Source organism: Macaca mulatta, chromosome 3 (genome assembly GCF_049350105.2).
Source record: "Macaca mulatta isolate MMU2019108-1 chromosome 3, T2T-MMU8v2.0, whole genome shotgun sequence".
NCBI lineage: Eukaryota > Metazoa > Chordata > Mammalia > Primates > Cercopithecidae > Macaca > Macaca mulatta.
Genome location: NC_133408.1, coordinates 63,680,500 through 63,707,001, shown reverse-complemented (window position 1 = coordinate 63,707,001; position 26,502 = coordinate 63,680,500).

Here is a 26,502-nt window from a genome sequence, read left to right as displayed (position 1 = left end):
GATCCGAAATATCTGTTCTCAGATTCCACAGAAATAAGGCTAGCAAAGAGATCCATGAAATACAGATGTAACTCTGTGAGATGAATTAACAGAACACTGAGCAGTTTCTCAGAAAGCTTCTTTCCAGATTTCATCTGAGGATATTTCCTTTTTCACCATAGCCCTCTATGGGCTTCCAAATATCACTTTGCCAATTCCACAAGAACTGTCATAGCTAAAGACTTCTTGAAGGGAAAGCTGTAACTCTGTGAGATGATTTCACAGAACACAAAGAAGTTTCTCAGAAACCTTCTTTCTCTTTGTTATCGGAAGATATTCCCTTTGGCCCTATAGTGTTCAAAGGGATCCGAAATATCTGTTCTCAGATTCCACAGAAATAAGGTTAGCAAAGAGATCCTCGAAATACAGATGTAACTCTGTGAGATGAATTAACAGAACACTGAGCAGTTTCTCAGAAAGCTTCTTTCCAGATTTCATCTGAGGATATTTCCTTTTTCACCATAGCCCTCTATGGGCTTCCAAATATCACTGTGCCAATTCCACAAGAACTGTCTTAGGGAAAGGCTTCTTGAGGAGAAAGCTGTAACTCTGTGAGATGATTTCACAGAACACAAAGGAGTTTCACAGAAAGCTTCTTTCTCTTTGTTATCGGAGGATATTTCCTTTGGCCCTATAGTGTTCAAAGGGATCCGAAATATCTGTTCTCAGATTCCACAGAAATAAGGCTAGCAAAGAGATCCACGAAATACAGATGTAACTCTGTGAGATGAATTAACAGAACACTAAGCAGTTTCTCAGAAAGCTTCTTTCGAAATTTCAACTGAGGATATTTCCTTTTTCACCATAGCCCTCTATGGGTTTCCAAATATCACTTTGCCAATTCCACAAGAACTGTCTTAGCGAAAGGCTTCTTGAGGGGAAAGCTGTAACTCTGTGAGATGATTTCACAGAACACAAAGAAGTTTCTCAGAAAGCTTCTTTCTCTTTGTTATCGGAGGATATTTCTTTTGGCCCTATAGTCTTCAAAGCGATCTGAAATATCTGTTCTCATATTCCACAGAAATAAGGCTAGCAAAGAGATCCACAAAATACAGATGTAACTCTGTGAGATGAATTAACAGAACACTGAGCAGTTTCTCAGAAAGCTTCTTTCCAGATTTCATCTGAGGATATTTCCTTTTTCACCATAGACCTCTATGGGCTTCCAAATATCACTTTGCCAATTCCACAAGAACTGTCTTAGCGAAAGGCTTCTTGAGGGGAAAGCTGTAACTCTTTGAGATGATTTAACAGAACACAAAGAAGTTTCTCAGAAAGCTTATTTCTCTTTGTTATCCGAGGATATTTCTTTTGGCCCTATAGTCTTCAAAGCGATCCGAAATATCTGTTCTCAGATTCCACAGAAATAAGGCTAGCAAAGAGATCCTCGAAAAACAGATTTAACTCACTGAGAAGAATTAACAGAACACTAAGCAGTTTCTCAGAAAGCTTGTTTCCAGTTTTCATCTGAGGATATTTCCTTTTTCACCATAGCCCTCTATGGGCTTCCAAATATCACTTTGCCAATTCCACAAGAACGGTCATAGCGAAAGGCTTCTTGAAGGGAAAGCTCTAACTCTGTGAGATGATTTCACAGAACACAAAGAAGTATCTCAGAAAGCCTCTTTCTCTTTGTTATCAGAGGATATTCCCTTTGGCCCTATAGTTTTCATAGGGATCCGAAATATCTGTTCTCAGATTCCACAGAAATAAGGTCAGCAAAGAGATCCTCGAAATACAGATGTAACTCTGTGAGATGAATTAACATAACACTAAGCAGTTTCTCACAAAGCTTCTTTCCAGATTTCATCTGAGGATATTTCCTTTTTCACCATAGCCCTCTATGGGCTTCCAAATATCACTTTGCCAATTCCACAAGAACTGTCATAGCGAAAGTCTTCTTGAGGAGAAAGCTGTAACTCTGTGAGATGATTTCACAGAACACAAAGGAGTTTCACAGAAAGCTTCTTTCTCTTTGTTATCGGAGGATATTTCCTTTGGCCCTATAGTGTTCAAAGGGATCCGAAATATCTGTTCTCAGATTCCACAGACATAAGGCTAGCAAAGAGATCCACGAAATACAGATGTAACTCTGTGACATGAATTAACAGAACACTAAGCAGTTTCTCAGAAAGCTTCTTTCCAGATTTCATCTGAGGATATTTCCTTCTTCACCATAGCCCTCTAAGGGCTTCCAAATATCACTTTGCCAATTCCACAAGAACTGTCTTAGCGAAAGGCTTCCTGAGGGGAAAGCTGTAACTGTGTGAGATGATTTCACAGAACACAAAGAAGTTTCTCAGAAAGCTTCTTTATCTTTGTTATCGGAGGATATTTCTTTTGGCCCTATAGTCTTCAAAGCGATCTGAAATATCTGTTCTCAGATTCCAGAGAAATAAGGCTAGCAAAGAGATCCACGAAATACAGATGTAACTCTGTGAGATGAATTAACAGAACACTGAGCAGTTTCTCAGAAAGCTTCTTTCCAGATTTCATCTGAGGATATTTCCTTCTTCACCATAGCCCTCTAAGGGCTTCCAAGTATCACTTTGCCAATTCCCCAAGAACTGTCTTAGCGAAAGGCTTCTTGAGGGGAAAGCTGTAACTCTGTGAGATGATTTCACAGAACACAAAGAAGTTTCTCAGAAAGCTTCTTTCTCTTTGTTATCGGAGGATATTTCTTTTGGCCCTATAGTCTTCAAAGCTATCTGAAATATCTGTTCTCAGATTCCACAGAAATAAGGCTAGCAAAGAGATCCACGAAATACAGATGTAACTCTGTGAGATGAATTAAAAGAACACTGAGCAGTTTCTCAGAAAGCTTCTTTCCAGATTTCATCTGAGGATATTTCCTTTTTCACCATAGCCCTCTATGGGATTCCAAATATCACATTGCCAATTCCACAACAACTGTCATAGCGAAAGGCTTCTTGAAGGGAAAGCTGTAACTCTGTGAGATGATTTCACAGAACACAAAGAAGTTTCTCAGAAAGCTTGTTTCTCTTTGTTATCGGAAGATATTCCCTTTGGCCCTATAGTGTTCAAAGGGATCCGAAATATCTGTTCTCAGATTCCACAGAAATAAGGCTAGCAAAGAGATCCACGAAATACAGATGTAACTCTGTGAGATGAATTAACAGAACACTAAGCAGATTCTCAGAAAGCTTCTTTCGAAATTTCAACTGAGGATATTTCCTTTTTCACCATAGCCCTCTATGGGCTTCCAAATATCACTTTGCCAATTCCACAAGAACTTTCTTAGCGAAAGGCTTCTTGAGGGGAAAGCTGTAACTCTGTGAGATGATTTCACAGAACACAAAGGAGTTTCTCAGAAAGCTTCTTTCTCTTTGTTATCGGAGGATATTTCCTTTGGCCCTATAGTGTTCAAAGCGATCCGAAATATCTGTTCTCAGATTCCACAGAAATAAGGGTAGCAAAGAGATCCACGAAATACAGATGTAACTCTGTGAGATGAATTAACAGAACACTAAGCAGTTTCTCAGAAAGCTTCTTTCGAAATTTCAACTGAGAATATTTCCTTTTTCACCTTAGCCCTCTATGGGCTTCCAAATATCACTTTGCCAATTCCACAAGAACTGTCTTAGCGAAAGGCTTCTTGAGGGGAAAGTTGTAACTCTGTGAGATGATTTCACAGAACACAAAGAAGTTTCTCAGAAAGCTTGTTTCTCTTTCTTATCGGAAGATATTCCCTTTGGCCCTATAGTGTTCAAAGGGATCCGAAATATCTGTTCTCAGATTCCACAGAAATAAGGTTAGCAAAGAGATCCTCGAAATACAGATGTAACTCTGTGAGATGAATTAAAAGAACACTGAGCAGTTTCTCAGAAAGCTTCTTTCCAGATTTCATCTGAGGATATTTCCTTTTTCACCATAGCCCTCTATGGGCTTCCAAATATCACTTTGCCAATTCCACAAGAACTGTCATAGCTAAAGGCTTCTTGAAGGGAAAGCTGTAACTCTGTGAGATGATTTCACAGAACACAAAGAAGTTTCTCAGAAAGCTTCTTTCTCTTTGTTATCGGAAGATATTCCCTTTGGCCCTATAGTGTTCAAAGAGATCCGAAATATCTCTTCTCAGATTCCACAGAAATAAGGTTAGCAAAGAGATCCTCGAAATACAGATGTAACTCTGTGAGATGAATTAAAAGAACACTGAGCAGTTTCTCAGAAAGCTTCTTTCCAGATTTCATCTGAGGATATTTCCTTTTTCACCATAGCCCTCTATGGGCTTCCAAATATCACTTTGCCAATTCCACAAGAACTGTATTAGCGAAAGGCTTCTTGAGGAGAAAGCTGTAACTCTGTTAGATGATTTCACAGAACACAAAGGAGTTTCACAGAAAGCTTCTTTCTCTTTGTTATCGGAGGATATTTCCTTTGGTCCTATAGTGTTCAAAGGGATCCGAAATATCTGTTCTCAGATTCCACAGAAATAAGGCTAGCAAAGAGATCCACGAAATACAGAAGTAACTCTGTGAGATGAATTAGCACAACACTAAGCAGTTTCTCCGAAAGCTTCTTTCGAAATTTCAACTGAGGATATTTCCTTTTTCACCGTAGCCCTCTATGGGCTTCCAAATATCACTTTGCCAATTCCACAAGAACTGTCTTAGCGAAAGGCTTCTTGAGGGGAAAGCTGTAACTCTGTGAGATGATTTCACAGAACACAAAGGAGTTTCACAGAAAGCTTCTTTCTCTTTGTTATCGGAGGATATTTCCTTTGGCCCTATAGTGTTCAAAGCGATCCGAAATATCTGTTCTCAGATTCCACAGAAATAAGGCTAGCAAAGAGATCCTCGAAATACAGATGTAACTCTGTGAGATGAATTAACAGAACACTGAGCAGTTTCTCAGAAAGCTTCTTTCCAGATTTCATCTGAGGATATTTCCTTTTTCACCATAGCCCTCTATGGGCTTCCAAATATCACTTTGCCAATTCCACAAGAACTATCTTAGCGAAGGGCTTCTTGAGGAGAAAGCTGTAACTCTGTGAGATGATTTCACAGAACGCAAAGGAGTTTCACAGAAAGCTTCTTTCTCTTTGTTATCGGAGGATATTTCCTTTGGCCCTATAGTGTTCAAAGCGATCCGAAATATCTGTTCTCAGATTCCACAGAAATAAGGCTAGCAAAGAGATCCACGAAATACAGATGTAACTCTGTGAGATGAATTAACAGAACACTGAGCAGTTTCTCAGAAAGCTTCTTTCCAGATTTCATCTGAGGATATTTCCTTTTTCACCATAGCCCTCTATGGGCTTCCAAATATCACTTTGCCAATTCCACAAGAACTGTCATAGCGAAAGGCTTCTTGAAGGGAAAGCTGTAACTCTGTGCGATGATTTCACAGAACACAAAGAAGTTTCTCAGAAAGCTTCTTTCTCTTTGTTATCGGAAGATATTCCCTTTGGCCCTATAGTGTTCAAAGAGATCCGAAATATCTGTTCTCAGATTCCACAGAAATAAGGTTAGCAAAGAGATCCTCGAAATACAGATGTAACTCTGTGAGATGAATTAACAGAACACTGAGCAGTTTCTCAGAAAGCTTCTTTCCAGATTTCATCTGAGGATATTTCCTTTTTCACCATAGCCCTCTATGGGCTTCCAAATATCACTTTGCCAATTCCACAAGAACTGTCTTAGCGAAAGGCTTCTTGAGGGGAAAGCTGTAACTCTGTGAGATGATTTCACAGAACACAAAGGAGTTTCAAAGAAAGCTTCTTTCTCTTTGTTATCGGAGGATATTTCCTTTGGCCCTATAGTGTTCAAGGCGATCCGAAATATCTGTTCTCAGATTCCACAGAATTAAGGCTAGCAAAGAGATCCACGAAACACAGATGTAACTCTGTGAGATGAATTAACAGAACACTAAGCAGTTTCCCAGAAAGCTTCTTTCCAGATTTCATCTGAGGATATTTCTTTCTTCACCATAGCCCTCTATGGCTTCCAAATATCACTTTGCCAATTCCACAAAAACTGTCTTAGCGAAAGGCTTCTTGAAAGGAAAGCTGTAACTTTGTGAGATGATTTCACAGAACACAAAGGAGTTTCTCAGAAAGCTTCTTTCTATTTGTTATCGGAGGATATTTCTTTTGTCCCTATAGTCTTAAAGCGATCTGAAATATCTGTTCTCAGATTCCACAGAAATAAGGCTAGCAAAGAGATCCACGAAATACAGATGTAACTCTGTGAGATGAATTAACAGAACACTGAGCAGTTTCTCAGAAAGCTTCGTTCCAGATTTCATCTGAGGATATTTCTTTTTACACCATAGCCCTCTATGGGCTTCCAAATATCACTTTGCCAATTCCACAAGAACTGTCATAGCGAAAGGCTTCTTGAAGTGAAAGCTGTAACTCTGTGAGATGATTTCACAGAACACAAAGAAGTTTCTCAGAAAGCTTCTTTCTCTTTGTTATCGGAAGATATTCCCTTTGGCCCTATAGTGTTCAAAGAGATCCGAAATATCTGTTCTCAGATTCCACAGAAATAAGGTTAGCAAAGAGATCCTCGAAATACTGATGTAACTCTGTGAGATGAATTAACAGAACACTAAGCAGTTTCTCAGAAAGCTTCTTTCGAAATTTCAACTGAGGATATTTCCTTTTTCACCATAGCCCTCTATGGGCTTCCAAATATCACTTTGCCAATTCCACAAGAACTGTCTTAGCGAAAGGCTTCTTGAGGGGAAAGCTGTAACTCTGTGAGATGATTTCACAGAACACAAAGGAGTTTCACAGAAAGTTCCTTTCTCTTTGTTATCGGAGGATATTTCCTTTGGCCCTATAGTGTTCAAAGCGATCCGAAATATCTGTTCTCAGATTCCACAGAAATAAGGCTAGCAAAGAGATCCACGAAATACAGATGTAACTCTGTGAGATGAATTAACAGAACACTAAGCAGTTTCTCAGAAAGCTTCTTTCGAAATTTCAACTGAGAATATTTCCTTTCTCACCTTAGCCCTCTATGGGCTTCCAAATATCACTTTGCCAATTCCACAAGAACTGTCTTAGCGAAAGGCTTCTTTAGGGGAAAGTTGTAACTCTGTGAGATGATTTCACAGAACACAAAGAAGTTTCTCAGAAAGCTTCTTTCTCTTTGTTATCGGAGGATATTTCCTTTGGCCCTATAGTGTTCAAAGGGATCCGAAATATCTGTTCTCAGATTCCACAGAAATAAGGCTAGCAAAGAGATCCACGAAATACAGATGTAACTCTGTGAGATGAATTAAAAGAACACTGAGCAGTTTCTCAGAAAGCTTCTTTCCAGATTTCATCTGAGGATATTTCCTTTTTCACCATAGCCCTCTATGGGCTTCCAAATATCACTTTGCCAATTCCACAAGAACTGTCTTAGCGAAAGGCTTCTTGAGGGGAAAGTTGTAACTCTGTGAGATGATTTCACAGAACACAAAGAAGTTTCTCAGAAAGCTTCTTTCTCTTTGTTATCGGAGGATATTTCCTTTGGCCCTATAGTGTTCAAAGGGATCCGAAATATCTGTTCTCAGATTCCACAGAAATAAGGCTAGCAAAGAGATCCACGAAATACAGATGTAACTCTGTGAGATGAATTAAAAGAACACTGAGCAGTTTCTCAGAAAGCTTCTTTCCAGATTTCATCTGAGGATATTTCCTTTTTCACCATAGCCCTCTATGGGCTTCCAAATATCACTTTGCCAATTTCACAAGAACTGTCTTAGCGAAAGGCTTCTTGAGGAGAAAGAGGTAACTCTGTGAGATGATTTCACAGAACACAAAGGAGTTTCACAGAAAGCTTGTTTCTCTTTGTTATCGGAGGATATTTCCTTTGGCCCTATAGTGTTCAATGGGATCCGAAATATCTGTTCTCAGATTCCACAGAAATAAGGCTAGCAAAGAGATCCACGAAATACAGATGTAACTCTGTGAGATGAATTAACAGAACACTAAGCAGTTTCTCAGAAAGCTTCTTTCGAAATTTCAACTGAGGATATTTCCTTTTTCACCATAGCCCTCTATGGGCTTCCAAATATCACTTTGCCAATTCCACAAAAACTGTCTTAGCGAAAGGCTTCTTGAGGGGAAAGCTGTAACTCTGTGAGATGATTTCACAGAACACAAAGGAGTTTCACAGAAAGCTTCCTTTCTCTTTGTTTTCGGAGGATATTTCCTTTGGTCCTACAGTGTTCAAAGTGATCCGAAATATCTGTTCTCAGATTCCACAGAAATAAGGCTAGCAAAGAGATCCATGAAATACAGATGTAACTCTGTGAGATGAATTAACAGAACACTGAGCAGTTTCTCAGAAAGCTTCTTTCCAGATTTCATCTGAGGATATTTCCTTTTTCACCATAGCCCTCTATGGGCTTCCAAATATCACTTTGCCAATTCCACAAGAACTGTCATAGCTAAAGACTTCTTGAAGGGAAAGCTGTAATTCTGTGAGATGATTTCACAGAACACAAAGAAGTTTCTCAGAAACCTTCTTTCTCTTTGTTATCGGAAGATATTCCCTTTGGCCCTATAGTGTTCAAAGGGATCCGAAATATCTGTTCTCAGATTCCACAGAAATAAGGTTAGCAAAGAGATCCTCGAAATACAGATGTAACTCTGTGAGATGAATTAACAGAACACTGAGCAGTTTCTCAGAAAGCTTCTTTCCAGATTTCATCTGAGGATATTTCCTTTTTCACCATAGCCCTCTATGGGCTTCCAAATATCACTGTGCCAATTCCACAAGAACTGTCTTAGCGAAAGGCTTCTTGAGGAGGAAGCTGTAACTCTGTGAGATGATTTCACAGAACACAAAGGAGTTTCACAGAAAGCTTCTTTCTCTTTGTTATCGGAGGATATTTCCTTTGGCCCTATAGTGTTCAAAGGGATCCGAAATATCTGTTCTCAGATTCCACAGAAATAAGGCTAGCAAAGAGATCCACGAAATACAGATGTAACTGTGTGAGATGAATTAACAGAACACTAAGCAGTTTCTCAGAAAGCTTCTTTCGAAATTTCAACTGAGGATATTTCCTTTTTCACCATAGCCCTCTATGGGCTTCCAAATATCACTTTGCCAATTCCACAAGAACTGTATTAGCGAAAGTCTTCTTGAGGGGAAAGCTGTAACTCTGTGAGATGATTCACAGAACACAAAGAAGTTTCCCAGAAAGCTTCTTTCTCTTTCTTATCGGAGGATATTTCCTTTGTCCCTATAGTGTTCAAAGGGATCCGAAATATCTGTTCTCAGATTCCACAGAAATAAGGCTAGCGAAGAGATCCACGAAATGCAGATGTAACTCTGTGAGATGAATTAACAGAACACTAAGCAGTTTCTCAGAAAGCTTCTTTCCAGATTTCATCTGAGGATATTTCCTTTTTCACCATAGACCTCTATGGGCTTCCAAATATCACTTTGCCAATTCCACAAGAACTGTCATAGCGAAAGGCTTCCTGAAGAGAAAGCTGTAACTCTGTGAGATGATTTCACAGAACACAAAGAAGTTTCTCAGAAAGCTTCTTTCTCTTTGTTATCGGAGGATATTTCCTTTGGCCCTATAGTCTTCAAAGGGATCCGAAATATCTGTTCTCAGATTCCACAGAAATAAGGTTAGCAAAGAGATCCTCGAAATACAGATGTAACTCGGTGAGATGAATTAACGGAACACTAAGCAGTTTCTCAGAAAGCTTCTTTCCAGATTTCATCTGAGGATATTTCCTTTTTCACCGTAGCCCTCTATGGGCTTCCAAGTATCACTTAGCCAATTCCACAAGAACTGTCTTAGCGAAAGGCTTCTTGAGGGAAAAGCTGTAACTCTGTGAGATGATTTCACAGAACACAAAGCAGTTTCACAGAAATCTTCTTTCTCTTTGTTATCGGAGGATATTTCCTTTGGCACTATAGTCTTCAAAGGGATCCGAAATATCTGTTTTCAGATTCCACAGAAATAAGGCTAGCAAAGAGATCCACGAAATATAGATGTAACTCTGTGAGATGAATTAACAGAACACTAAGCAGTTTCTCAGAAAGTTTCTTTCTCTTTGTTATCGGAGGATATTTCCTTTTTCACCAGAGCCCTCTATGGGCTTCCAAATATCACTTTGCCAATTCCACAAGAAGTGTCTTAGCGAAAGGCTTCTTGAGGGCAAAGCTGTAACTCTGCGAGATGATTTCACAGAACACAAAGAAGTTTGTCAGAAAGCTTCTTTCTCTTTGTTATCGGAGGATATTTCCTTTGGCCCTATAGTCTTCAAAGGGATCCGAAATATCTGTTCTCAGATTCCAAAGAAATAAGGCTAGCAAAGAGATCCACGAAATACAGATGTAACGCTGTGAGATGAATTAACAGAACACTAAGCAGTTTCTCAGAAAGCTTCTTTCCAGATTCCATCTGAGGATATTTCCTTTTTCACCATAGCCCTCTATGGGCTTCCAAATATCACTTTGCCAATTGCACAAGAACTGTCATAGCGAAATTCTTCTTGAAGGGAAAGCTGTAACTCTGTGAGATGATTTCACAGAACACAAAGAAGTTTCTCAGAAAGCTTCTTTCTCTTTGTTATCGGAGGATATTTCCTTTGGCCCTATAGTCTTCAAAGGGATCCGAAATATCTGTTCTCACATTCCACAGAAATAAGGCTAGCAAAGAGATCCACGAAATACAGATGTAACTATGTGAGATGAATTAACAGAATACTAAGCAGTTTCTCAGAAAGCTTCTTTCGAAATTTCAACTGAGGATATTTCCATTTTCAACGTAGCCCTCTATTTGCTTCCAAATATCACTTTGCCAATTCCACAAGAACTGTCTTAGCGAAAGGCTTCTTGAGGGGAAAGTTGTAACTCTGTGAGCTGATTTCACAGAACACAAAGACGTTTCTCAGAAAGCTTCTTTATCTTTGTTATCGGAGGATATTTCCTTTGGCCCTATGGTGTTCAAAGTGATCCGAAATATCTGTTCTCAGATTCCACAGAAATAAGGTTAGCAAAGAGATCCTCGAAATACAGATGTAACTCTGTGAGATGAATTAACAGAACACTAAGCAGTTTCTCAGAACGTTTCTTTCTCTTTTTTATCGGAGGATATTTCCTTTTTCACCACAGCCCTCTATGGGCTTCCAAATATCACTTTGCCAATTCCACAAGAACTGTCTTAGCGAAAGGCTTCTTGAGGGGAAAGCTGTAACTCTGTGAGATGATTTCACAGAACACAAAGAAGTTTCTCAGAAAGCTTCTTTCCTTTTGTTATCGGAGGATATTTCCTTTGGCCCTATATTCTTCAAAGGGATCCGAAATATCTGTTCTCAGATTCCACAGAAATAAGGCTAGCAAAGAGATCCACGAAATACAGATGTAACTCTGTGAGATGAATTAAAAGAACACTAAGCAGTTTCTCAGAAAGCTTCTTTCCAGATTTCATCTGAGGACATTTCCTTTTTCACCGTAGCCCTCTATGGGCTTCCAAATATCACTTTGCCAATTCCACAAGAACTGTCTTAGCGAAAGGCTTCTTGAGGGAAAAGCTGTAACTCTGTGAGATGATTTCACAGAACACAAAGCAGTTTCACAGAAAGCTTCATTCTGTTTGTTATCGGAGGATATTTCCTTTGGCCCTATAGTCTTCAAAGGGATCCGAAATATCTGTTCTCAGATTCCACAGAAATAAGGCTAGAAAAGAGATCCACGAAATACAGATGTAACTCTGTGAGATGAATTAACAGAACACTAAGCAGTTTCTCAGAAAGCTTCTTTCGAAATTTCAACTGAGGATATTTCCTTTTTCACCATAGCCCTCTATGGGCTTCCAAATATCACTTTGCCAATTCCACAAGAACTGTCTTAGCGAAAGTCTTCTTGAGGGGAAAGCTGTAACTCTGTGAGATGATTCACAGAACACAAAGAAGTTTCCCAGAAAGCTTCTTTCTCTTTGTTATCGGAGGATATTTCCTTTGTCCCTATAGTGTTCAAAGGGATCCGAAATATCTGTTCTCAGATTCCACAGAAATAAGGCTAGCGAAGAGATCCACGAAATACAGATGTAACTCTGTGAGATGAATTAACAGAACACTAAGCAGTTTCTCAGAAAGCTTCTTTCCAGATTTCATCTGAGGATATTTCCTTTTTCACCATAGACCTCTATGGGCTTCCAAATATCACTTTGCCAATTCCACAAGAACTGTCATAGCGAAAGGCTTCCTGAAGAGAAAGCTGTAACTCTGTGAGATGATTTCACAGAACACAAAGAAGTTTCTCAGAAAGCTTCTTTCTCTTTGTTATCGGAGGATATTTCCTTTGGCCCTATAGTCTTCAAAGGGATCCGAAATATCTGTTCTCAGATTCCACAGAAATAAGGTTAGCAAAGAGATCCTCGAAATACAGATGTAACTCGGTGAGATGAATTAACGGAACACGAAGCAGTTTCTCAGAAAGCTTCTTTCCAGATTTCATCTGAGGATATTTCCTTTTTCACCGTAGCCCTCTATGGGCTTCCAAGTATCACTTTGCCAATTCCACAAGAACTGTCTTAGCGAAAGGCTTCTTGAGGGGAAAGCTGTAACTCTGTGAGATGATTTCACAGAACACAAAGCAGTTTCACAGAAATCTTCTTTCTCTTTGTTATCGGAGGATATTTCCTTTGGCCCTATAGTCTTCAAAGGGATCCGAAATATCTGTTTTCAGATTCCACAGAAATAAGGCTAGCAAAGAGATCCACGAAATACAGATGTAACTCTGTGAGATGAATTAACAGAACACTAAGCAGTTTCTCAGAAAGTTTCTTTCTCTTTGTTATCGGAGGATATTTCCTTTTTCACCAGAGCCCTCTATGGGCTTCCAAATATCACTTTGCCAATTCCACAAGAACTGTCTTAGCGAAAGACTTCTTGAGGGCAAAGCTGTAACTCTGCGAGATGATTTCACAGAACACAAAGAAGTTTGTCAGAAAGCTTCTTTCTCTTTGTTATCGGAGGATATTTCCTTTGGCCCTATAGTCTTCAAAGGGATCCGAAATATCTGTTCTCAGATTCCACAGAAATAAGGCTAGCAAAGAGATCCACGAAATACAGATGTAACGCTGTGAGATGAATTAACAGAACACTAAGCAGTTTCTCAGAAAGCTTCTTTCCAGATTTCATCTGAGGATATTTCCTTTTTCACCATAGCCCTCTATGGGCTTCCAAATATCACTTTGCCAATTGCACAAGAACTGTCATAGCGAAATTCTTCTTGAAGGGAAAGCTGTAACTCTGTGAGATGATTTCACTGAACACAACGAAGTTTCTCAGAAAGCTTCTTTCTCTTTGTTATCGGAGGATATTTCCTTTGGCCCTATAGTCTTCAAAGGGATCCGAAATATCTGTTCTCAGATTCCACAGAAATAAGGCTAGCAAAGAGATCCACGAAATACAGATGTAACTATGTGAGATGAATTAACAGAATACTAAGCAGTTTCTCAGAAAGCTTCTTTCGAAATTTCAACTGAGGATATTTCCATTTTCACCGTAGCCCTCTATGGGCTTCCAAATATCACTTTGCCAATTCCATAAGAACTGTCTTAGCGAAAGGCTTCTTGAGGGGAAAGCCGTAACTCTGTGAGCTGATTTCACAGAACACAAAGAAGTTTCTCAGAAAGCTTCTTTATCTTTGTTATCGGAGGATATTTCCTTTGGCCCTATGGTGTTCAAAGGGATCCGAAATATCTGTTCTCAGATTCCACAGAAATAAGGTTAGCAAAGAGATCCTCGAAATACAGATGTAACTCTGTGAGATGAATTAACAGAACACTAAGCAGCTTCTCAGAACGTTTCGTTCTCTTTTTTATCGGAGGATATTTCCTTTTTCACCACAGCCCTCTATGGGCTTCCAAATATCACTTTGCCAATTCCACAAGAACTGTCTTAGCGAAAGGCTTCTTGAGGGGAAAGCTGTAACTCTGTGAGATGATTTCACCGAACACAGAGAAGTTTCTCAGAAACCATCTTTCTCTTTGTTATCGGAGGATATTTCCTTTGGCCCTATAGTCTTCAAAGGGATCCGAAATATCTGTTCTCAGATTCCACAGAAATAAGGCTAGCAAAGAGATACACGAAATCCAGATGTAACTCTATGAGATGAATTAAAAGAACACTGAGCAGTTTCTCAGAAAGCGTCTTTCCAGATTTCATCTGAGGACATTTCCTTTTTCACCATAGCCCTATATGGGCTTCGAAATATCACTTTGCCAATTCCACAAGAACTGTCTTAGCGAAAGGCTTCTTGAGGGGAAAGCTGTAACTCTGTGAGATGATTTCACAGAACACAAAGAAGTTTCTCAGAAAGCTTCTTTCCTTTTGTTATCGGAGGATATTTCCTTTGGCCCTATATTCTTCAAAGGGATCCGAAATATCTGTTCTCAGATTCCACAGAAATAAGGCTAGCAAAGAGATCCACGAAATACAGATGTAACTCTGTGAGATGAATTAACAGAACACTAAGCAGTTTCTCAGAAAGCTTCTTTCCAGATTTCATCTGAGGATATTTCCTTTTTCACCATAGCCCTCTATGGGCTTCCAAATATCACTTTGCCAATTACACAAGAACTGTCTTAGCGAAAGGCTTCTTGAGGGGACAGCTGTAACTCTGTGAGATGATTTCACAGAACACAAAGAAGTTTCTCAGAAAGCTTCTTTCTCTTTGTTATCGGAGGATATTTCCTTTGGCCATATAGTCTTCAAAGGGATCCGAAATATCTGTTCTCAGATTCCACAGAAATAAGGTTAGCAAAGAGTTCCTCGAAATACAGATGTAACTCGGTGAGATGAATTAAATAACACTAAGCAGTTTCTCAGAAAGTTTCTTTCTCTTTGTTATCGGAGGATATTTCCTTTTTCACCAGAGCCCTCTATGGGCTTCCAAATATCACTTTGCCAATTCCACAAGAAGTGTCTTAGCGAAAGGCTTCTTGAGGGGAAAGCTGTAACTCTGTGAGATGATTTCACAGAACACAAAGAAGTTTCTCAGAAAGCTTTTTCTCTTTGTTATCGGAGGATATTTCCTTTGGCCCTATAGTCTTCAAAGGGACCCAAAATATCTGTTCTCAGATTCCACAGAAATAAGGCTAGCAAAGAGATCCACGAAATACAGATGAAACTCTGTGAGATGAATTAACCGAACACTAAGCAGTTTCTCAGAAAGCTTCTTTCCAGATTTCATCTGAGGATATTTCCTTTTTCACCATAGCCCTCTATGGGCTTCCAAATATTACTTTGCCAATTCCACAAGAACTGTCTTAGCGAAAGGTTTCTTGAGGCGAAAGCTGTAACTCTGTGAGATGATTTCACAGAACACAAAGAAGTTTCTCAGAAAGTTTCTTTCTCTTTGTTATCGGAGGATATTTCCTTTGTCCCTATAGTGTTCAAAGGGATCCGAAATATCTGTTCTCAGATTCCACAGAAATAAGGCTAGCAAAGAGATCCACGAAATACAGATGTAACGCTGTGAGATGAATTAACAGAACACTAAGCAGTTTCTCAGAAAGCTTCTTTCCAGATTCCATCTGAGGATATTTCCTTTTTCACCATAGCCCTCTATGGGCTTCCAAATATCACTTTGCCAATTCCACAAGAACTGTGATACCGAAAAGCTTCTTGAAGGGAAAGCTGTAACTCTGTGAGATGATTTCACAAAACACAAAAAAGTTTCTCAGAAAGCTTCTTTCTCTTTGTTATCGGAGGATATTTCCTTTGGCCCTATAGTCTTCAAAGGGATCCGAAATATCTGTTCTCAGATTCCACAGAAATAAGGCTAGCAAAGAGATCCACGAAATACAGATGTAACTCTGTGAGATGAATTAACAGAACACTAAGCAGTTTCTCAGAAAGTTTCTTTCTCTTTGTTATCGGAGGATATTTCCTTTTTCACCAGAGCCCTCTATGGGCTTCCAAATATCACTTTGCCAATTCCACAAGAACTGTCTTAGCGAAAGACTTCTTGAGGGCAAAGCTGTAACTCTGCGAGATGATTTCACAGAACACAAAGAAGTTTGTCAGAAAGCTTCTTTCTCTTTGTTATCGGAGGATATTTCCTTTGGCCCTATAGTCTTCAAAGGGATCCGAAATATCTGTTCTCAGATTCCACAGAAATAAGGCTAGCAAAGAGATCCACGAAATACAGATGTAACGCTGTGAGATGAATTAACAGAACACTAAGCAGTTTCTCAGAAAGCTTCTTTCCAGATTTCATCTGAGGATATTTCCTTTTTCACCATAGCCCTCTATGGGCTTCCAAATATCACTTTGCCAATTGCACAAGAACTGTCATAGCGAAATTCTTCTTGAAGGGAAAGCTGTAACTCTGTGAGATGATTTCACAGAACACAACGAAGTTTCTCAGAAAGCTTCTTTCTCTTTGTTATCGGAGGATATTTCCTTTGGCCCTATAGTCTTCAAAGGGATCCGAAATATCTGTTCTCAGATTCCACAGAAATAAGGCTAGCAAAGAGATCCACGAAATACAGATGTAACTATGTGAGATGAATTAACAGAATACTAAGCAGTTTCTCAGAAAGCTTCTTTCGAAATTTCAACTGAGGATATTTCCATTTTCACCGTAGCCCTCTATGGGCTTCCAAATATCACTTTGCCAATTCCATAAGAACTGTCTTAGCGAAAGGCTTCTTGAGGGGAAAGCCGTAACTCTGTGAGCTGATTTCACAGAACACAAAGAAGTTTCTCAGAAAGCTTCTTTATCTTTGTTATCGGAGGATATTTCCTTTGGCCCTATGGTGTTCAAAGGGATCCGAAATATCTGTTCTCAGATTCCACAGAAATAAGGTTAGCAAAGAGATCCTCGAAATACAGATGTAACTCTGTGAGATGAATTAACAGAACACTAAGCAGTTTCTCAGAACGTTTCGTTCTCTTTTTTATCGGAGGATATTTCCTTTTTCACCACAGCCCTCTATGGGCTTCCAAATATCACTTTGCCAATTCCACAAGAACTGTCTTAGCGAAAGGCTTCTTGAGGGGAAAGCTGTAACTCTGTGAGATGATTTCACCGAACACAGAGAAGTTTCTCAGAAACCATCTTTCTCTTTGTTATCGGAGGATATTTCCTTTGGCCCTATAGTCTTCAAAGGGATCCGAAATATCTGTTCTCAGATTCCACAGAAATAAGGCTAGCAAAGAGATAAACGAAATCCAGATGTAACTCTATGAGATGAATTAAAAGAACACTGAGCAGTTTCTCAGAAAGCGTCTTTCCAGATTTCATCTGAGGACATTTCCTTTTTCACCATAGCCCTATATGGGCTTCGAAATATCACTTTGCCAATTCCACAAGAACTGTCTTAGCGAAAGGCTTCTTGAGGGGAAAGCTGTAACTCTGTGAGATGATTTCACAGAACACAAAGAAGTTTCTCAGAAAGCTTCTTTCCTTTTGTTATCGGAGGATATTTCCTTTGGCCCTATATTCTTCAAAGGGATCCGAAATATCTGTTCTCAGATTCCACAGAAATAAGGCTAGCAAAGAGATCCACGAAATACAGATGTAACTCTGTGAGATGAATTAACAGAACACTAAGCAGTTTCTCAGAAAGCTTCTTTCCAGATTTCATCTGAGGATATTTCCTTTTTCACCATAGCCCTCTATGGGCTTCCAAATATCACTTTGCCAATTACACAAGAACTGTCTTAGCGAAAGGCTTCTTGAGGGGACAGCTGTAACTCTGTGAGATGATTTCACAGAACACAAAGAAGTTTCTCAGAAAGCTTCTTTCTCTTTGTTATCGGAGGATATTTCCTTTGGCCATATAGTCTTCAAAGGGATCCGAAATATCTGTTCTCAGATTCCACAGAAATAAGGTTAGCAAAGAGTTCCTCGAAATACAGATGTAACTCGGTGAGATGAATTAAATAACACTAAGCAGTTTCTCAGAAAGTTTCTTTCTCTTTGTTATCGGAGGATATTTCCTTTTTCACCAGAGCCCTCTATGGGCTTCCAAATATCACTTTGCCAATTCCACAAGAAGTGTCCTAGCGAAAGGCTTCTTGAGGGGAAAGCTGTAACTCTGTGAGATGATTTCACAGAACACAAAGAAGTTTCTCAGAAAGCTTTTTCTCTTTGTTATCGGAGGATATTTCCTTTGGCCCTATAGTCTTCAAAGGGACCCAAAATATCTGTTCTCAGATTCCACAGAAATAAGGCTAGCAAAGACATCCACGAAATACAGATGAAACTCTGTGAGATGAATTAACCGAACACTAAGCAGTTTCTCAGAAAGCTTCTTTCCAGATTTCATCTGAGGATATTTCCTTTTTCACCATAGCCCTCTATGGGCTTCCAAATATTACTTTGCCAATTCCACAAGAACTGTCTTAGCGAAAGGTTTCTTGAGGCGAAAGCTGTAACTCTGTGAGATGATTTCACAGAACACAAAGAAGTTTCTCAGAAAGTTTCTTTCTCTTTGTTATCGGAGGATATTTCCTTTGTCCCTATAGTGTTCAAAGGGATCCGAAATATCTGTTCTCAGATTCCACAGAAATAAGGCTAGCAAAGAGATCCACGAAATACAGATGTAACGCTGTGAGATGAATTAACAGAACACTAAGCAGTTTCTCAGAAAGCTTCTTTCCAGATTCCATCTGAGGATATTTCCTTTTTCACCATAGCCCTCTATGGGCTTCCAAATATCACTTTGCCAATTCCACAAGAACTGTCATACCGAAAAGCTTCTTGAAGGGAAAGCTGTAACTCTGTGAGATGATTTCACAAAACACAAAAAAGTTTCTCAGAAAGCTTCTTTCTCTTTGTTATCGGAGGATATTTCCTTTGGCCCTATAGTCTTCAAAGGGATCCGAAATATCTGTTCTCAGATTCCACAGAAATAAGGTTAGCAAAGAGATCCTCGAAATACAGATGTAACTCTGTGAGATGAATTAACAGAACACTAAGCAGTTTCTCAGAAAGCTTCTTTCCAGATTTCATCTGAGGATATTTCCTTTTTCACCATAGCCCTCTATGGGCTTCCAAATATCACTTTGCCAATTCCACAAGAACTGTCTTAGCGAAAGGCTTCTTGAGCGGAAAGCTGTAACTCTGTGAGATGATTTCACAGAACACAAAGCAGTTTCACAGAAAGCTTCTTTCTCTTTGTTATCGGAGGATATTTCCTTTGGCCCTATAGTGTTCAAAGGGATCCGAAATATCTGTTCTCAGATTCCACAGAAATAAGGCTAGCAAAGAGATCCACGAAATACAGATGTAACTATGTGAGATGAATTAACAGAATACTAAGCACTTTCTCAGAAAGCTTCTTTCGAAATTTCAACTGAGGATATTTCCATTTTCACCATAGCCCTCTATGGGCTTCCAAATATCACTTTGCCAATTCCACAAGAACTGTCTTAGCGAAAGGCTTCTTGAGGGGAAAGCTGTAACTCTGTGAGATGATTTCACAGAACACAAAACAGTTTCTCAGAAAGCTTCTTTATCTTTGTTATCGGAGGATATTTCCTTTGGCCCTATAGTGTTCAAAGGGATCCGAAATATCTGTTCTCAGATTCCACAGAAATAAGGCTAGCAAAGAGATCCAAGAAATACAGATGTGACCCTGTGAGATGAATTAACAAAACACTAAGCAGTTTCTCAGAAAGCTTCTTTCCAGATTTCATCTGAGGATATTTCCTTTTTCACCATAGCCCTCTATGGGCTTCCAAATATCACTTTGCCAATTCCACAAGAACTGTCTTAGCGAAAGGCTTCTTGAGGGGAAAGCTGTAACTCTGTGAGATGATTTCACAGAACACAAAGCAGTTTCACAGAAAGCTTCTTTCTCTTTGTTATAGGAGTACATTTCCTTTGGCCCTATAGTGTTCAAAGGGATCCGAAATATCTGTTCTCCGATTCCACAGAAATAAGGCTAGGAAAGAGATCCACGAAATACAGATGTAACTCTGTGAGATGAATTAACAGAACACTAAGCAGTTACTCAGAAAGCTTCCTTCGAAATTTCAACTGAGGATATTTCCTTTTTCACCATAGCCCTCTATGGGCTTCCAAATATCACTTTGCCAATTACACAAGAACTGTCTTAGCGAAAGGCTTCTTGAGGGGACAGCTGTAACTCTGTGAGATGATTTCACAGAACACAAACAAGTTTCTCAGAAAGCTTCTTTCTCTTTGTTATCGGAGGATATTTCCTTTGGCCATATAGTCTTCAAAGGGATCCGAAATATCTGTTCTCAGATTCCACAGAAATAAGGTTAGCAAAGAGATCCTCGAAATACAGATGTAACTCGGTGAGATGAATTAAATAACACTAAGCAGTTTCTCAGAAAGTTTCTTTCTCTTTGTTATCGGAGGATATTTCCTTTTTCACCAGAGCCCTCTATGGGCTTCCAAATATCACTTTGCCAATTCCACAAGAAGTGTCTTAGCGAAAGGCTTCTTGAGGGGAAAGCTGTAACTCTGTGAGATGATTTCACAGAACACAAAGAAGTTTCTCAGAAAGCTTCTTTCTCTTTGTTATCGGAGGATGTTTCCTTTGGCCCTATAGTCTTCAAAGGGATCCGAAATATCTGTTCTCAGATTCCACAGAAATAAGGCTAGCAAAGAGAACCACGAAATACAGATGTAACTCTGTGAGATGAATTAACCGAACACTAAGCAGTTTCTCAGAAAGCTTCTTTCCAGATTTCATCTGAGGATATTTCCTTTTTCACCATAGCCCTCTATGGGCTTCCAAATATTACTTTGCCAATTCCACAAGAACTGTCTTAGCGAAAGGTTTCTTGAGGCGAAAGCTGTAACTCTGTGAGATGATTTCACAGAACAAAAAGAAGTTTCTCATAAAGTTTCTTTCTCTTTGTTATCGGAGGATATTTCCTTTGTCCCTATAGTGTTCAAAGGGATCCGAAATATCTGTTCTCAGATTCCACAGAAATAAGGCTAGCAAAGAGATCCACGAAATACAGATGTAACGCTGTGAGATGAATTAACAGAACACTAAGCAGTTTCTCAGAAAGCTTCTTTCCAGATTCCATCTGAGGATATTTCCTTTTTCACCATAGCCCTCTATGGGCTTCCAAATATCACTTTGCCAATTCCACAAGAACTGTCATACCGAAAAGCTTCTTGAAGGGAAAGCTGTAACTCTGTGAGATGATTTCACAGAACACAAAAAAGTTTCTCAGAAAGCTTCTTTCTCTTTGTTATCGGAGGATATTTCCTTTGGCACTATAGTCTTCAAAGGGATCCGAAATATCTGTTCTCAGATTCCACAGAAATAAGGTTAGCAAAGAGATCCTCGAAATACAGATGTAACTCTGTGAGATGAATTAACAGAACACTAAGCAGTTTCTCAGAAAGCTTCTTTCCAGATTTCATCTGAGGATATTTCCTTTTTCACCATAGCCCTCTATGGGCTTCCAAATATCACTTTGCCAATTCTACAAGAACTGTCTTAGCGAAAGGCTTCTTGAGGGGAAAGCTGTAACTCTGTGAGATGATTTCACAGAACACAAAGCAGTTTCACAGAAAGCTTCTTTCTCTTTGTTATCGGAGGATATTTCCTTTGGCCCTATAGTGTTCAAAGGGATCCGAAATATCTGTTCTCAGATTCCACAGAAATAAGGCTAGCAAAGAGATCCACGAAATACAGATGTAACTATGTGAGATGAATTAACAGAATACTAAGCAGTTTCTCAGAAAGCTTCTTTCGAAATTTCAACTGAGGATATTTCCATTTTCACCATAGCCCTCTATGGGCTTCCAAATATCACTTTGCCAATTCCACAAGAACTGTCTTAGCGAAAGGCTTCTTGAGGGGAAAGCTGTAACTCTGTGAGATGATTTCACAGAACACAAAACAGTTTCTCAGAAAGCTTCTTTATCTTTGTTATCGGAGGATATTTCCTTTGGCCCTATGGTGTTCAAAGGGATCTGAAATATCTCTTTTCAGATTCCACAGAAATAAGGCTAGCAAAGAGATCCACGAAATACAGATGTAACTCTGTGAGATGAATTAAGAGAACACTAAGCAGTTTCTCAGGAAGCTTCTTTCCAGATTTCATCTTAGGATATTTCCTTTTTCACCAAAACCCTCTATGGGCTTCCAAATATCACTTTGCCAATTCCACAAGAACTGTCTTAGCGAAAGGTTTCTTGAGGGGAAAGCTGTAACTCTGTGAGATGATTTCACAGAACACAAAGAAGTTACTCAGAAAGCTTCTTTCTCTTTGTTATCAGAGGATATTTCCTTTGGCCCTATAGTGTTCAAAGGGATCCAAAATATCTGTTCTCAGATTCCACAGAAATAACGCTAGCAAACAGATCCACGAAATACAGATGTAACTCTGTGAGATGAATTAACAGAACACTAAGCGGTTTGCCAGAAAGCTTCTTTCCAGATTTCATCTGAGGATATTTCCTTTTTCACCATAGCCCTCTATGGGCTTCCCAATATCACTTTGCCAATTCCACAAGAACTGTCTTAGCGAAAGGCTTCTTGAGGGGAAAGCCGTAACTCTGTGAGATGATTTCACAGAACACAAAGCAGTTTCAAAGAAAGCTTCTTTCTCTTTGTTATCGGAGTACATTTCCTTTGGCTCTATAGTGTTCAAAGGGATCCGAAATATCTGTTCTCAGATTCCACAGAAATAAGGCTAGGAAAGAGATCCACAAAATACAGATGTAACTCAGTGAGATGAATTAACAGAACACTAACAGTTTCTCAGAAAGCTTCTTTCGAAATTTCAACTGAGGATATTTCCTTTTTCACCATAGCCCTCTAAGGGCTTCCAAATATCACTTTGCCAATTCCACAAGAACTGTCTTAGCGAAAGTCTTCTTGAGGGGAAAGCTGTAACTCTGTGAGATGATTCACAGAACACAAAGAAGTTTCCCAGAAAGCTTCTTTCTCTTTGTTATCGGAGGATATTTCCTTTGTCCCTGTAGTGTTCAAAGGGATCCGAAATATCTGTTCTCAGATTCCACAGAAATAAGGCTAGCAAAGAGATCCACGAAATACAGATGTAACTCTGTGAGATGAATTAACAGAACACTAAGCAGTTTCTCAGAAAGCTTCTTTTCAGATTTCATCTGAGGATATTTCCTTTTTCACCATAGCCCTCTATGGGCTTCCAAATATCACTTTGCCAATTCCACAAGAACTGTCATAGCGAAAGGCTTCCTGAAGAGAAAGCTGTAACTCTGTGAGATGATTTCACAGAACACAAAGAAGTTTCTCAGAAAGCTTCTTTCTCTTTGTTATCGGAGGATATTTCCTTTGGCCCTATAGTCTTCAAAGGGATCCGAAATATCTGTTCTCAGATTCCACAGAAATAAGGTTAGCAAAGAGATCCTCGAAATACAGATGTAACTCGGTGAGATGAATTAACGGAACACTAAGCAGTTTCTCAGAAAGCTTCTTTCCAGATTTCATCTGAGGATATTTCCTTTTTCACCATAGCCCTTTATGGGCTTCCATATATCACTTTGCCAATTCCACAAGAACTGTCTTAGCGAAAGGCTTCTTGAGGGAAAAGCTGTAACTCTGTGAGATGATTTCACAGGACACAAAGCAGTTTCACAGAAAGCTTCTTTCTCTTTGTTATCGGAGGATATTTCCTTTGGTCCTATAGTCTTCAAAGGGATCCGAAATATCTGTTCTCAGATTTCACAGAAATAAGGCTAGCAAAGAGATCCACGAAATACAGATGTAACTCTGTGAGATGAATTAACAGAACACTAAGCAGTTTCTCAGAAAATTTCTTTCTCTTTGTTATCGGAGGATATTTCCTTTTTCACCAGAGCCCTCTATGGGCTTCCAAATATCACTTTGCCAATTCCACAAGAAGTGTCTTAGCGAAAGGCTTCTGGAGGGGAAAGCTGTAACTCTGTGAGATGATTTCACAGAACACAAAGAAGTTTTTCCGAAAGCTTCTTTCTCTTTGTTATCGGAGGATATTTCCTTTGGCCCTATAGTCTTCAAAGGGATCCGAAATATCTGTTCTCAGATTCCACAGAAATAAGGCTAGCAAAGAGATCCACGAAATACAGATGTAACTCTGTGAGATGAATTAACAGAACACTAAGCAGTTTCTCAGAAAACTTCTTTCCAGATTTCATCTGAGGATATTTCCTTTTTCACCATAGCCCTCTATGGGCTTCCAAATATTACTTTGACAATTCCACAAGAACTGTCTTAGCGAAAGGCTTCTTGAGGCGAAAGCTGTAACTCTGTGAGATGATTTCACAGAATACAAAGAAGTTTCTCAGAAAGCTTCTTTCTCTTGGTTATCGGAGGATATTTCCTTTGGCCCTACAGTGTTCAAAGGGATCCGAAATATGTGTTCTCAGATTCCACAGAAATAAGGCTAGCAAAGAGATCCACGAAATACAGATGTAACGTTGTGAGATGAATTAACAGAACACTAAGCAGTTTCTCAGAAAGCTTCTTTCCAGATTCCATCTGAGGATATTTCCTTTTTCACCATAGCCCTCTATGGGCTTCCAAATATCACTTTGCCAATTCCACAAGAACTGTCATAGCGAAAGGCTTCTTGAAGGGAAAGCTGTAACTCTGTGAGATGATTTCACAGAAATCAAAGAAGTTTCTCAGAAAGCTTCTATCTCTTTGTTATCGGAGGATATTTCCTTTGGCCCTATAGTCTTCAAAGGGATCCGAAATATCTGTTCTCAGATTCCACAGAAATAAGGCTAGCAAAGAGATCCACGAAATACAGATGTAACTATGTGAGATGAATTAACAGAATACTAAGCAGTTTCTCAGAAAGCTTCTTTCGAAATTTCAACTGAGGATATTTCCATTTTCACCGTAGCCCTCTATGGGCTTCCAAATATCACTTTGCCAATTCCACAACAACCGTCTTAGCGAAAGGCTTCTTGAGGGGAAAGCTGTAACTCTGTGAGCTGATTTCACAGAACACAAAGAAGTTTCTCAGAAAGCTTCTTTATCTTTGTTATCGGAGGATATTTCCTTTGACCCTATAGTGTTCAAAGGGATCCGAAATATCTGTTCTCAGATTCCACAGAAATAAGGCTAGCAAAGAGATCCACGAAATACAGATGTAACTCTGTGAGATGAATTAACAAAACACTAAGCAGTTTCTCAGAAAGCTTCTTTCCAGATTTCATCTGAGGATATTTCCTTTTTCACCATAGCCCTCTATGGGCTTCCAAATATCACTTTGCCAATTCCCCAAGAACTGTCTTAGCGAAAGGCTTCTTGAGGGGAAAGCTGTAACCCGGTGAGATGATTCACAGAACACAAAGAAGTTTTTCAGACAGCTTCTTTCTCTTTGTTATCGGAGGATATTTCCTTTGGCCCTATAGTCTTCAAGGGATCCGAAATATCTGTTCTCAGATTCCACAGAAATAAGGCTAGCAAGGAGATCCACGAAATACAGATGTAACTCTGTGAGATGAATTAAAAGAACACTAAGCAGTTTCTCAGAAAGCTTCTTTCCAGATTTCATCTGAGGATATTTCCTTTTTCACCATAGCCCTCTATGGGCTTCCAAATATCACTTTGCCAATTCCCCAAGAACTGTCTTAGCGAAAGGCTTCTTGAGGGGAAAGCTGTAACTCTGTGAGATGATTTCACAGAACACAAAGCAGTTTCACAGAAAGCTTCTTTCTCTTTGTTATCGGAGGATATTTCCTTTGGCCCTATAGTCTTCAAAGGGACCTGAAATATCTGTTGTCAGATTCCACAGAAATAAGGCTAGGAAAGAGATCCACGAAAAAAAGATGTAACTCTGTGAGATGAATTAACAGAACACTAAGCCGTTTCTCAGAAAGCTTCTTTCGAAATTTCAACTGAGGATATTTCCTTTTTCACCATAGCCCTCTAAGGGCTTCCAAATATCACTTTGCCAATTCCCCAAGAAGTGTCTTAGCGAAAGTCTTCTTGAGGGGAAAGCTGTAACTCGGTGAGATGATTCACAGAACACAAAGAAGTTTCTCAGACAGCTTCTTTCTCTTTGTTATCGGAGGATATTTCCTTTGGCCCTATAGTCTCCAAGGGATCCGAAATATCTGTTCTCAGATTCCACAGAAATAAGGCTAGCAAGGAGATCCACGAAATACAGATGTAACTCTGTGAGATGAATTAACAGAACACTAAGCAGTTTCTCAGAAAGCTTCTTTCCAGATTTCATCTGAGGATATTTCCTTTTCCCCCAGAGCCCTCTAGGGGCTTCCAAATATCACCTTGCCAATTCCACAAGAACTGTCTTAGCGAAAGGTTTCTTGAGGGGAAAGCTGTAACTCTGTGAGATGATTTCACAGAACACAAAGAAGTTTCTCAGAAAGCTTCTTTCTCTTTTTTATCGGAGTACATTTCCTTTGGCCCTATAGTGTTCAAAGGGATCCGAAATATCTGTTCTCAGATTCCACAGAAATAAGGCTAGGAAAGAGATCCACAAAATACAGATGTAACTCTGTGAGATGAATTAACAGAACATTAACAGTT